Consider the following 11,387-nt stretch of genomic DNA (forward strand, 5'->3'; position numbering starts at 1 on the left):
ATTGATAACTTGCCCAATACTTTGCAAGTCTGCATCCATTTCATCCGATGGCCAAAAGACCAGCCAGTGCTTCCGAACCATAGCAGAAACATCTGCCCAAGTATCTAGAATTCCCCTGAATATTTTTCTGTTAATAATCAATTCCAGTTCAGGCTGTTCTTGCTTAATGGCTTGAACCCAAAAGCATCAGAAGAACCAAAGCCTCTCGGCCTTCAGGAGAAAGACAAGGTTTTCCGCTCCCATAAAGATGTACAGCCTCAGCAAACCCTATACAGGATCACTATGAATTGGAACTCCACAGCACACCACCACCACCAAAGATGAGAAAGAAAGCCTCATCTTTCTCCCACAGAAATCGAGAAAATGTATTTCTCGTGGGAGCTAAGGGATAGGAGAATGATTCTGCAGCTACATGGTATAAAAATCAGGTGACACTAATGGATTCATTTAGTTCTAAATGTGATTCTAATATTTGGTCGGACACAAAATAGATTTGGCCTTAAACAATATGTTTACTCTGTGATTGAATCAAGATAGATTTATACTCACTGTTAGTTAATGCAGAGTGGGCTGTAACTCATGGTAACCTTATTATGTACAACGGATTGAGACATTGTCCAGCACTGTGACCTCTGTACTGATTAAGTTTGAGCCCACTACTGTAGCTGCTGCATCAATCCATGTAGAGGATTTTCCTCATTTTTGCTGACCTTCTCCTTCACAAATATGACATCCTTTTCTAATGAAATTATAACTACTGCAGACTGTTAGGTGCCATAGAACCAGATCCAGCTCATAGCAATACTACATGTAAAACACAACTTTTCCTGGTGCAATGTGATCCTTATACAATGGCTACTTGAGTCTGTCATTCAAACCACTGTATCCATGCATGTCCTTGAGGGTCTATTTCCCTGACCATGAATAATGTCCTTCTCCAGGGACTGGTCCCTCCTGATAACGTGTTCAAAAAAAGCAAGACAAACTTTATTCTGAATACACTTCCTCTAAGATTTGTACATTCTTGTGGTTGGTTTGAGTTTTTGTTAAGTGCCATCAAATTGGTTCCACCTCATAGCAACCCTGTATAATGGCTGATGGGTTTAAACAACTGACCTTGTGGTTAATGTCCAGTGCTTATCCTAGAGAACCACACTAGGACTCCCATTCTACTGGTTGTTGCTGTGTTAAGTGCCATCGAGTCAAATCTTGCTCATAGTGGTCCTGTAAATGGATTCTGAGGAGCAGGTGGTGAGTTTGAACTGCCAACCTTGTAGTTCAAACCTACCTTGTAGTCCAGTGCTTATCAGACAGTGCCACACCAGTACTCCATGGTTGTTGTTGTTGTTGTGATGTGCGGTGGAGTCGGTTCCGACTCATAGCGACCCTACACAGGGTTTCCAAGGCTGTAAATCTTTACGGGAGCAGACTGCCTCATCTTTCTCCCGCGGAACCGCTGGTAGTTTCAAACTACTGACCTTGCAGCTGGCAGCCCAATTCGTAACCACTACGCTACCAGAGTACTCCATGGTAATGCAAGGCATATTCAATATTCTTGGCCAACACCAAGAATTCCAGTGCATCAGTTCTTCTTAGGTCTTCCTTATTCATTGTTAATTAATCTTAACTATTAAAATGGAATCCTAGTGTGGTGTTGTAGGATAAGCACTGGACTGTAAAGTCAGTTTGAACTGCAAGGTCTGTGGTTCAAACTCACCAGCCGCTCCTTGGAAACCCTATGCAGGGTTGCTATGATTCAGAACCAACTCAACAGCACGTAACAACAACAACAACAACAATTACAATCTATGAGTCCTGGTATGGTGCTATAGGATAAGCACTGGACAAGTAATCACAAGAAGCAGTTCAAAATCACCAGCCGTTCTTTGGAAGGTCGCTATGACTCAACAACACTTAGCAACAATAGCATTACAATCTTAAATAGCATAAAATCCCCTGGAGATTCTAATAACAATAGTGAATGAGCAAAATAAAAGTCTTTACTTTCTTTCTCCTATTATTCCCATCTTCCTTCATTTCAAATAAACATCTAGAGTAACCAGTGATTCTTAGCAGTTAAGCTTGAGAAAGGCCACCCTAAGTAATAACATACAAGGTACGCCTGACCCAAGCTATGCTACTATTTTCAATAACCTCATCTGCATGCAAAAGTTGGACAGTGAATAAGGAAGATCATAGAAGAATTGATGCATTTGAGTTGTGGTGTTGGAGGAAAATACTGAAAGTGCCATGGGCTGCCAAAAGAACCAACAGATCTGTTTTGGAAAGAAGTGCATCCAGAGTGCTCCTTGGAGGCCAGGACAGTCAGACTTAGTCTCTCATACTTTGAACTTATTATCAGAAGGGACCAGTCACTGGAGAAGGATATATTGCATTTGGAAAGGTGGAGGGTTAGAGAAAAAGAGGAAGGCCCCAGCAAGATGGACTGGCAAAGTGACAGCATCAATGGACTCATGTGGCAATAATTGTGAGGTTAGCCCAGAACCAGGCAGTGTTTCGTTCTGTTCTGCTATGAGTCGGTACTGACTCAATGGCACCTAACAACAACATTGTTTTTGTTTTGTTTTTTAATAAGCTACTTAAATTCAGATTATGTGGGCTTTATGTTAAAATCTGGAGTCCCAGTGAGGCATTGTTGGGAGAGTGTACTGGACTGCAAGGTCAGTGGCTCAAATTTGACAGCTGCTCCTTGGAAACCTTATAGAGGATCGCCATGCGTCAGAACCAACTTGATGGCATTTACCAATAACAGCAACATGTTAACTTTGGACTCCTGGTGTGCTGCCTACAGGATCAGCACTGGACTGAACCACAGGGTTGGTAGTTCAAACCCATCAGCTTCTCCTTGGAAACCCTATAACAGGGTCACTATGAGTCAGAATTGACTTGGCAGCACTTAACAACAACAATGCTAAATTTATGCACCAAATTTGATCTTTATTCTCAGTTCCTGAGATAATCTCGGATTTTGGAATTTAAGTGCCTTCAATAAAGACTCCCAACTACACCTTAAAGGTTGTTGTTGTTAAGTATTGTCGAGTTGGCTCGGAACTATAGCAGTCCTGTATAGGGCTTACAAGGAGTGGCTGGTGAGCTTGAATCGCCAACCTTGCAGTTCAATTGACTTTGCAGTCCAGCGCATTAACCCACAGTGCCACACCAGGACTCCACACCTTAAAGGTTAGAGGAGGTGATAAGGTGACCCAGGTGGGAGCTGCCTAAGTCAAAAAAACCCACTGCATAAAACTTCATGATCACCCTATATCAATTAACTTCAGGGCATAGGGAGTCCATTACTTGAGACCCCAATAACAGTTCTGGACACTGAAGCTCCATCAGCTTCCTGGTTGGTGAAACACACTCATGGGAAGGTAACGCATCCCCTTTTGGGATATGGAAGCTCCACATGGGGAATCCCTCCAGATTCACTCCTTTCTGACTATGTTGTTGTTAAGTGGTGATTCTGTAGAGGGTTTCCGAGGAGCAGCTGGTGGGTTTGAATTGCCGACTTTGTGGTTGGCAGTCCAGTGCTGATCTTTAATGATATTGCTGTTGTTATGTGCCGTAGAGTCAGTTCTGACTCATAGCGACCCTGTACAGGGTTTCCAAGGCTGTAAATCTTCACAGGAGCAGAAAGCCTCCTCTTTCTCCTGCGGAATAGCTGGTAGTTTGGAACTGCTGACCGTGAGATTAGCAGCCCAATTCGTAACCACTACGCTACCAGATCTTTGATGATTGTTGTTGTTGTTGTGTGCTGTGGAGTCGGTTACGACTCATAGAGACCCTGTACAGGGTTTCCGAGGTTGTAAATCTTTACAGGAGTAGAAAGCCTTATCTTTCTCCAATGGAGTGACTGGAAGACTCAAACTACTGGCCTTGCAGTTAGCAACCCAAATTGCAATCCACTATGCTATCAGGGCTCCTTATAGTCTTTGTAACTCCCACCAAACACCCTTTTATCCTGATGGGTCTGGATAAGAGAAGTTAGGAGAAGATGTGATTCAGTAGTGAATGACTGTTAACAGACCTAAATGTGATAGTAAACAGTTGGAAATCAAATGAGAGTTTTGGTCAATTTTGCTGGGTTTAAACTAAGCCATCTAGATACAAGCGGGGGATTCTCATACCATCCAGGAAGACCCAGTAGTGGGGTGACTCCATTGGGCCCCAAGATCCCTGTGCATTGAACCTCTTAGACCCATAGACAGAAAACTGTGACCCTGGAGGTGTGGCAGAGGAGCAGAAGCCACAGAACCAAGAGTCAGCTCACAGAATAATGGGTTATCCAATCCTTAGAGCAAATAAAACTGAGTGCTTTCAGGTAGGAGTCTAGCTTGAGGCATGGGTGCCTCTAAGAACTTAATTGGAGAGGTAGGGTTGCTGACCCATGGAGATAAGGCTGAAAGCCTTCAGGTTGAGTAGAAAGCCCCTTGGGCATTTATCAGCAGTGCTAAAACAATGACCTCTTAAGAGTCAGGTGTTAGATCAAAACAATGGGACTCTGAATGGTTTAAAATCAGGAAAGGTGTGCACCAAGGTTGTATTCTTTCATCATGCTTAGTAAATCTGTATATTGAGCAAATAATTCAAGGAGCTGAGTTATATGAAGAAGAATATGGCATCAGGATTGGAGGAAGACTCATTAACAACATGTGATATGCAGATGATACAACCTTGATTGCTGCAAGTGTTGTTGTTGTTGTTGTTATGTGCCCTGGAGTCAGTTCTGACTCATAGCAACCTTGTACAAGGTTTCCGAGGCTGTAACAGCTGGTAGTTTTGAACTGCTGACCTTGAGGTTCACTGCCCAATTCGTAACCACTACGCTACTAAAATACTTATTGATGAAGATCACAGACCAGTCCTCGGTATGGGTTGCACCTCACTATAAAGAAAACCAAAATCTTTACCACTGCTCCAATAATTAACATCATGATAAATGGAGAAAAGATTGAAGTTGTCAAAGACTTCATTTTACTGAGATTCACCATCAACACTCATAGAAGCAGCAGTCAAGAAATCAGAAGACATATTGCATTAGGCAAATTTGCTAGACTAGACCTCTTTAATGTGCTCAAGAGCAATGATATCAGTTTGAGGACTAAAGCGTGTCTGATCCAATCCATGGTATTTTCAATAACTTCATATATGCATGTGAAAGTTGGACAATAAATAAGGAAGACCATAGAAGAATGGATGCATTTGAGTTATGGTGTTAGAGAATAATATTAAAGATACCACGTATTGCCAGTTGTTGTTACTTTTGTTAAGTGACATTGAGTCAGTTCCGACTCACAGCGACCCGGTATAGGGTTTCTGAGGAGCAGCTGGTGAGTTTGAACTGCTGACGTTGCAGTTGAGTCCTTACCCTACAGTGCCACACCAAGACTCCATGACTCCCAGAAAAACAAACCAATCTGTGTTGGAATAAGTGCAACCAGAATGCTTCTTAGAAGTCAAGATGGCCAGACTTTGTCTCTCATACTTCAGAAACATTATCAGGAGGTACATGTCTCTGGGGAAGGCCATCATGTTTGGTAAAGTGGAGGGTCAGCAAAAAAAGAGGGAGACTTCCAATTATATGGATTAATACAGTGGCAGCAATTGTGAGGATGGTGCACGACTGGGTGGTGTTTCATTTTGTACATAGGGTCACGATGGGTTGGAACAGACTTAACAGCACCTAACAACAACCTTAACAACAAAGAGCTTTGTAACACTGCTGGAACAGCGGGGTCATGGCTGAGAGCTCAAGGTTCAAAGAGAGGCCTACCTGCAGCCCTGACTCTTTTTCTCTGACCCTCCATCTTACCAAACATGATGTCCTTTTCCAGCGACTGTTCCCTCCTGACAATATGTCCGAAGTATGAGAGATGAAGTTTGGCCATCTTGGCCTCCAAGGAACACTCTGGCTGCAGTTCTTCCAAAATGGATCTATTGGTTCTTTTGACAACCCATGGCACTTTCAGTATTCTCCTCCAACACCATAACTCAAATGCACCAATTCTTCTACGGTCTTCCTTATTTACTGTCCAACTTCCACATGCATATGAGGTTATTGTAAATACCATGGCTTGGGTCAGGCACACCTTAAATCTTCAGGCTATTAGCTTAGCTCTTCAACACTTTAAAAAGGTCTTGTGCGTCAGATTTGCCCAATGCAATACTTCGTTTGATTTCTTGACTGTCGCTTCTGTGAGCATTAATAGTTGATCCAAGAAGAACGAAATCCTTGACAACTTCAATCTTTTCTCCATTGATAAGAATGTTGTTTATTGGCCCAGTGGTGAGGGTTTTTGTTTTCTTTACATTGAGATGTAATCTATACCAAAGGCTGTGCTCTTTGATCTTCATTTGTAAATGTTCTAAGTCCTCTCCACTTTCAGCAAGCAAGGTTGTATCATCTGCATATTGCAGGTTGTTACTGAGCCTTCCTCCAATCCTGATGCCACATTTTTCTTCATAGAACCCAGCTTCTCGGATTATTTGCTCAGCATACAGGTTGATTAAGTATGGTGAAAGAATACAACCCTGTTGCACACCTTAAATGTGAAACCATTCAGTGTTCCCATGTTCTGTTCGAACAACTGCCTCTTGGTCCAGGTACAGATTCCTTATGAGCACAATTAAGTGTCATACTTCACAGTGTTGTCCATAACTTGTCATGATCCACACAATCAAAAGCCTTTGCGTAGTCAATAAAGCACAGATAAACATCTTTCTGATATTCTCTGCTTTCAGCCAAGATCCATCGCACATCAGCAATGATATCCCTCTTCTGAATCTGGCTTGAACCTCTGGAATTTCTCTCTATGTATGCTTGCAACCGTTTCTGTATTACCTTGAGTAAAACTTTACTCTCACGGGATATCAAAGAGATTGTCCAATGATTTCTGCATTCCGTTGGGCCACCTCTCTTTGGAATGGGCACAAATACGGATCTCTTCCTATCAGTTGGCCAGATAGTTGTCTTCCAAATTTCCTGGCAGAGATGAGTGAGTGCCTCCTGTGTCGCCTCACTTTCTTGAAAGATTTCAATTTTCATTCCATCAATTCCTGGTGCCTTGTTCTTTGCGAATTCCTTCAATGCACCTTGGACTTCCTCCCTTAGTATCATTGGCTCTTAATCATATGCTACCTCTTGAAAAGGTTGAACAGTAACCATGTCCTTTTGGTACAGTGACTCTGTGTATTTCTTCCATCTTCTCTTGATGCTTTCTGCCTCGTTCAATAATTTGCCCAGAGAATCTTTCAATAATGAAAGTCGAGGCTTGAGTTTTTTCTTAAGTTTCTCCCGCTTGAGAAATACTGAGCGTGTTCTTCCTTTTTGGTTTTCTGACTCCAGATCTTTGCACATTTTGTTGTAATATTTGGCTTTATCTTCTCGAGCTGATCTTTGAAATTTTCTGTTCAGCTCTTGTTCCTCCTCATTTCTAGGAGATTTTAATATGCCACTTTTAATGAAGGCCAGAACAACTAGAAAGAATCTCAACAAAGAACTAAACAATAAAATCAACCAACTTGGCATCACAGACTTATACAGAGCACTCAACCCATAATATACATTCTTTTCCAGGGTACATGGAACATTCTCCAAAACAGACCATATGCTAGGCCACAAAGCAGGCCTCAATAAATTTTAAACATCAAAATACCATTAAGCATCTTCTCAGATCACAACATTATAAAATTATTGTTGGTGTTGTTAAATGCCATTAAGTCAATTCTGACCCAAAGCAATCCTGTATAGGATTTCCATGGAGCAACTGGTGAGCTTGAACTGCTGATCTTGAGGTTCAAACCAACTTTGCAGTCTAGCACATTAACCCAAAGCGCCACACCAGGACCTTAGAAAGCAACAATAGGAAGATCAAAGAAAATACATCAGATACATGGAAATTTAATGATACCCAAGTTAAAAGCTGCTGAGTAACAGAAGAAATAAAAAATGCAATAGAAAAATGTATTTGAATCAAATGAAAATGAAAATATAGCATACCAAAATCTTCGGGACACAGCAAAAGCAGTGCTAAGAGGGGAATTTATTAAAATAAAGGCACACATACAAAAAGAAGAAAGAACCAAAATCAATACCTTAACTCAACATATCCAACAATTAAGAAAAGAGTTGCAAAGTAAGCCTATTATCACCAGAAGAAAAGTAATAATAAACAGCAGAAATAAACAAAATAAAAAACAATAGAATCAATAATATAAGAAGTTAGCAAATCTAACAAAAGAAGAGCTGTAAATAACATGAATAAGAAATAATATGGGTGATGTCACAACAAAAGCATCAGAAATAAAAAGGAAAATAACATAATACTATGAAGAACTGTACTCCAATAAATTTAAAATCTAGAACAAATATACAAATTTCTAGAAACATACAACCTACCTAAACTAGTACTGACAGAAGTAGAAAATTTGAATAGATCTATAATGAAAGAAGAAATTGATCACATCATTAACAACTTCCATGAAAAAAAGTCCAGGTCCAGATGACTTTATTGGCTAATTCTACCAAGCATTCAGAGAACATCTGTCACAAACTCTACTCACTGTTTTTCACAACATAGAAAAGTATGGAAAATTTGTGAATTCTTTTTGAAGCAAGTATAATCCTGGTACCCAAGCCAGGCAAAGACATCACTTAAAAAAATTACAGACCAATATCTCTAATAAACATATATACAAAAATTCTCAACGAAATCCTAGCCAACAGAATCCAACAACCTATCAAAAAATAGAATGCATCATGACCAAGTGGGACTCATACCAGATGGTTCAATATTAAAAAAAAAAAAAAAAAAATCAACATAATCCACCACATAAATAAAACAAAGGAAAAGAGTCACACAATCATATTAATTGATGCAGAAATCCAAAGCTCATTTCCTGATAAAAACATTAAACAAAATATACATAAAAGGGAAATTCCTTAACATAATTAAGGGCATATGTACAAAATCAACAGCTAACATTACTCTCAATAGAGAGAAATTGAAAGCAATTCCCTTGAGATTGGGAACCAGACAAGGATGCCCTTTATCAACACTCAAATTCAGTATTATGCTCTATGTCTTAGCCAGAGCTATTAGGCAAGAAATGGGAATTAAAGACATCCAAATTGGCAAAGAAGTAAAACTCTCTCTATTTGCAGGTGATTATGATCCTATACATAGGAAATTCCAAAGACTCGGCAAGGAAATTACTGGAACTCACTGAAAAATTCAGCAGAAGTGTCATGGTATAAATTTAACATACAAGTATCAGTAAGATTCCTTTATACTAAGAGTTATGAAAAAGAAATCAGAACAATAGCTTAAATTCACCATAAGGTAAATCGTTGTTGTTGTTGTTGTTAAGTGCTATTGAATCAGTTCCTACTCATGATGTACCCGAATAGGGTTTCTGAGGAGTTTGAACCACCAACCTTACAGTTCAAACTGGCCTTACAGTTCAGTGCATTAGCCTGTAGCACCACATCAGAGCTCCATAATATGAAATACTTAGGAATATATCCAATTAGAGAAACAACTGACTTATACAAAGAAAAGTACAAACTACTACTACAAGAAACTAATAGAAAACCTACAAAAATGGAAGAATATACCATGTTCATGGATAGGAAGACTTAACATTGTAAAATGTCAACACGGCCCAAAGCAATCTACAGATAAAATGCAATTCCAGTCCAGATTCCAGCATCATTATTTAAAAAGACAGAGAAGTAAATCACTAACTTTATATGGAAAGAGATTCCAGATAAGTACAGCAAGAACAAAGAAAGAGGGCTCTCACTTCCTGATCTCAAAACTTACTACACAGTCACAGTGGTCAACAGAGCCTGGTACTGTACAATGACAGACACACACACCAATGGAACAGAATTGGGAATTCAGAAGTAAATCCATTCACACTCAGGTTACCTTTGACAAAGAGGCAAAACACACTTAAAGGGGGAAGAGATCAATCTTTTCAACAAATGGTGCTGGCAAAATTGGAAATCCATTTGCAGAAAAACGAAACAAGATCCATGTACCACACCATTTACAAAAATGAAACCAACATGGATTAAAGACCTAAATATAAAACCTAGAACTACAGATCATCCATTTAAAAATGTGAAAAAATTTAAGCACTCTGATAGATGGCATAAATATACTGCCCAGCATCACTGAAAACACACAAAGAGCGGAAGACAAAGTAGATTACTGGGACCTTCAAAAAATTAAGGCACTTGTGTACATCAAACAATTTCACCAAAAGTCTAAAATGAGACCACACAGACTGAGAAAAAAAAACTTGGCAATGACATATCAGAAAAGGAACTACTCTCTAGAATTTATAGAACATCGTTAACACCTCATCAAAAAGAAGACAAGACCATTAAAAAATGTGCAAAGAACATGAGCAGACACTTCACCTAAGAAAACTGAATTCAGGTAGCCAACAAACATATGAAGAAATGTTCGCTAATGATAATGTATAGGATTTCTATTAAGTCGGAACCAACTCGACAACAATTTATAACAACCACCATTAGCTGGAGTTGTAGTGTGGTGCTACAGGATAATGCACTGGACCACAAGGTTGGTTTAAACAAAAAGGTTGGTGGTTCAAACCCAACAGTCACTCCTTGTAAACCCTATTCGGGGTTGCTATAAGTCGGGACCAACTTGACAGCACTTAACAACACCAACAATCATTAGCCATTACAAAGAAACAAATCAAAACAGCAGTGAGATCTCATCTCACCTCTGCATTAATAGCAAAGTTAAAAAAAAAACCCAGAAAACAACAATGTTGGTGAGGGTGTGGAGAGACTGGGACCCTCCTACATGGCGGGTAGAACTGTAATATGGTGAAGCCACTGAAGAAAATGGCATGGCACTTCCTCAAAAGGTTGGAAATAGAAATACCTATCCTTCTTCATTGTATATATCCTTAAGAAATAAGAGCCATGAAATAAATACATCTATGCACACCCAAGTTCATTATAGCTCTATTTACACTAGCAAAAAGATGGAGACAGTCTAAGTGCCCATCAATGGAAGAACAGATAAACTTTGGTGCATACGCACAGTGGAATACTGAGCACCACTGAAGAATAACAATAAATCTTTTAAACACTTGGTGACAAGGATGAACCTGCAGGACACTATGCCAAGTAAATTGTTGCTGTTGTTAAGTGCCATCGAGTCGGTACCGACTCATAGTGACCTTATGCACAGCAAAACAAAACACTGCCCAATCCTGGGCCAACCTCACTACTGTTGCCTCGCTTGAGCCCATCGATGCTGCCACTTGGCCAAGTCAATTAGGCAATCACAAAAGAATACTGTATGAGAAATACATAAAAA

This window comes from Chrysochloris asiatica, unplaced genomic scaffold (assembly GCF_000296735.1).
Source record: "Chrysochloris asiatica unplaced genomic scaffold, ChrAsi1.0 scaffold00109, whole genome shotgun sequence".
Lineage (NCBI taxonomy): Eukaryota > Metazoa > Chordata > Mammalia > Afrosoricida > Chrysochloridae > Chrysochloris > Chrysochloris asiatica.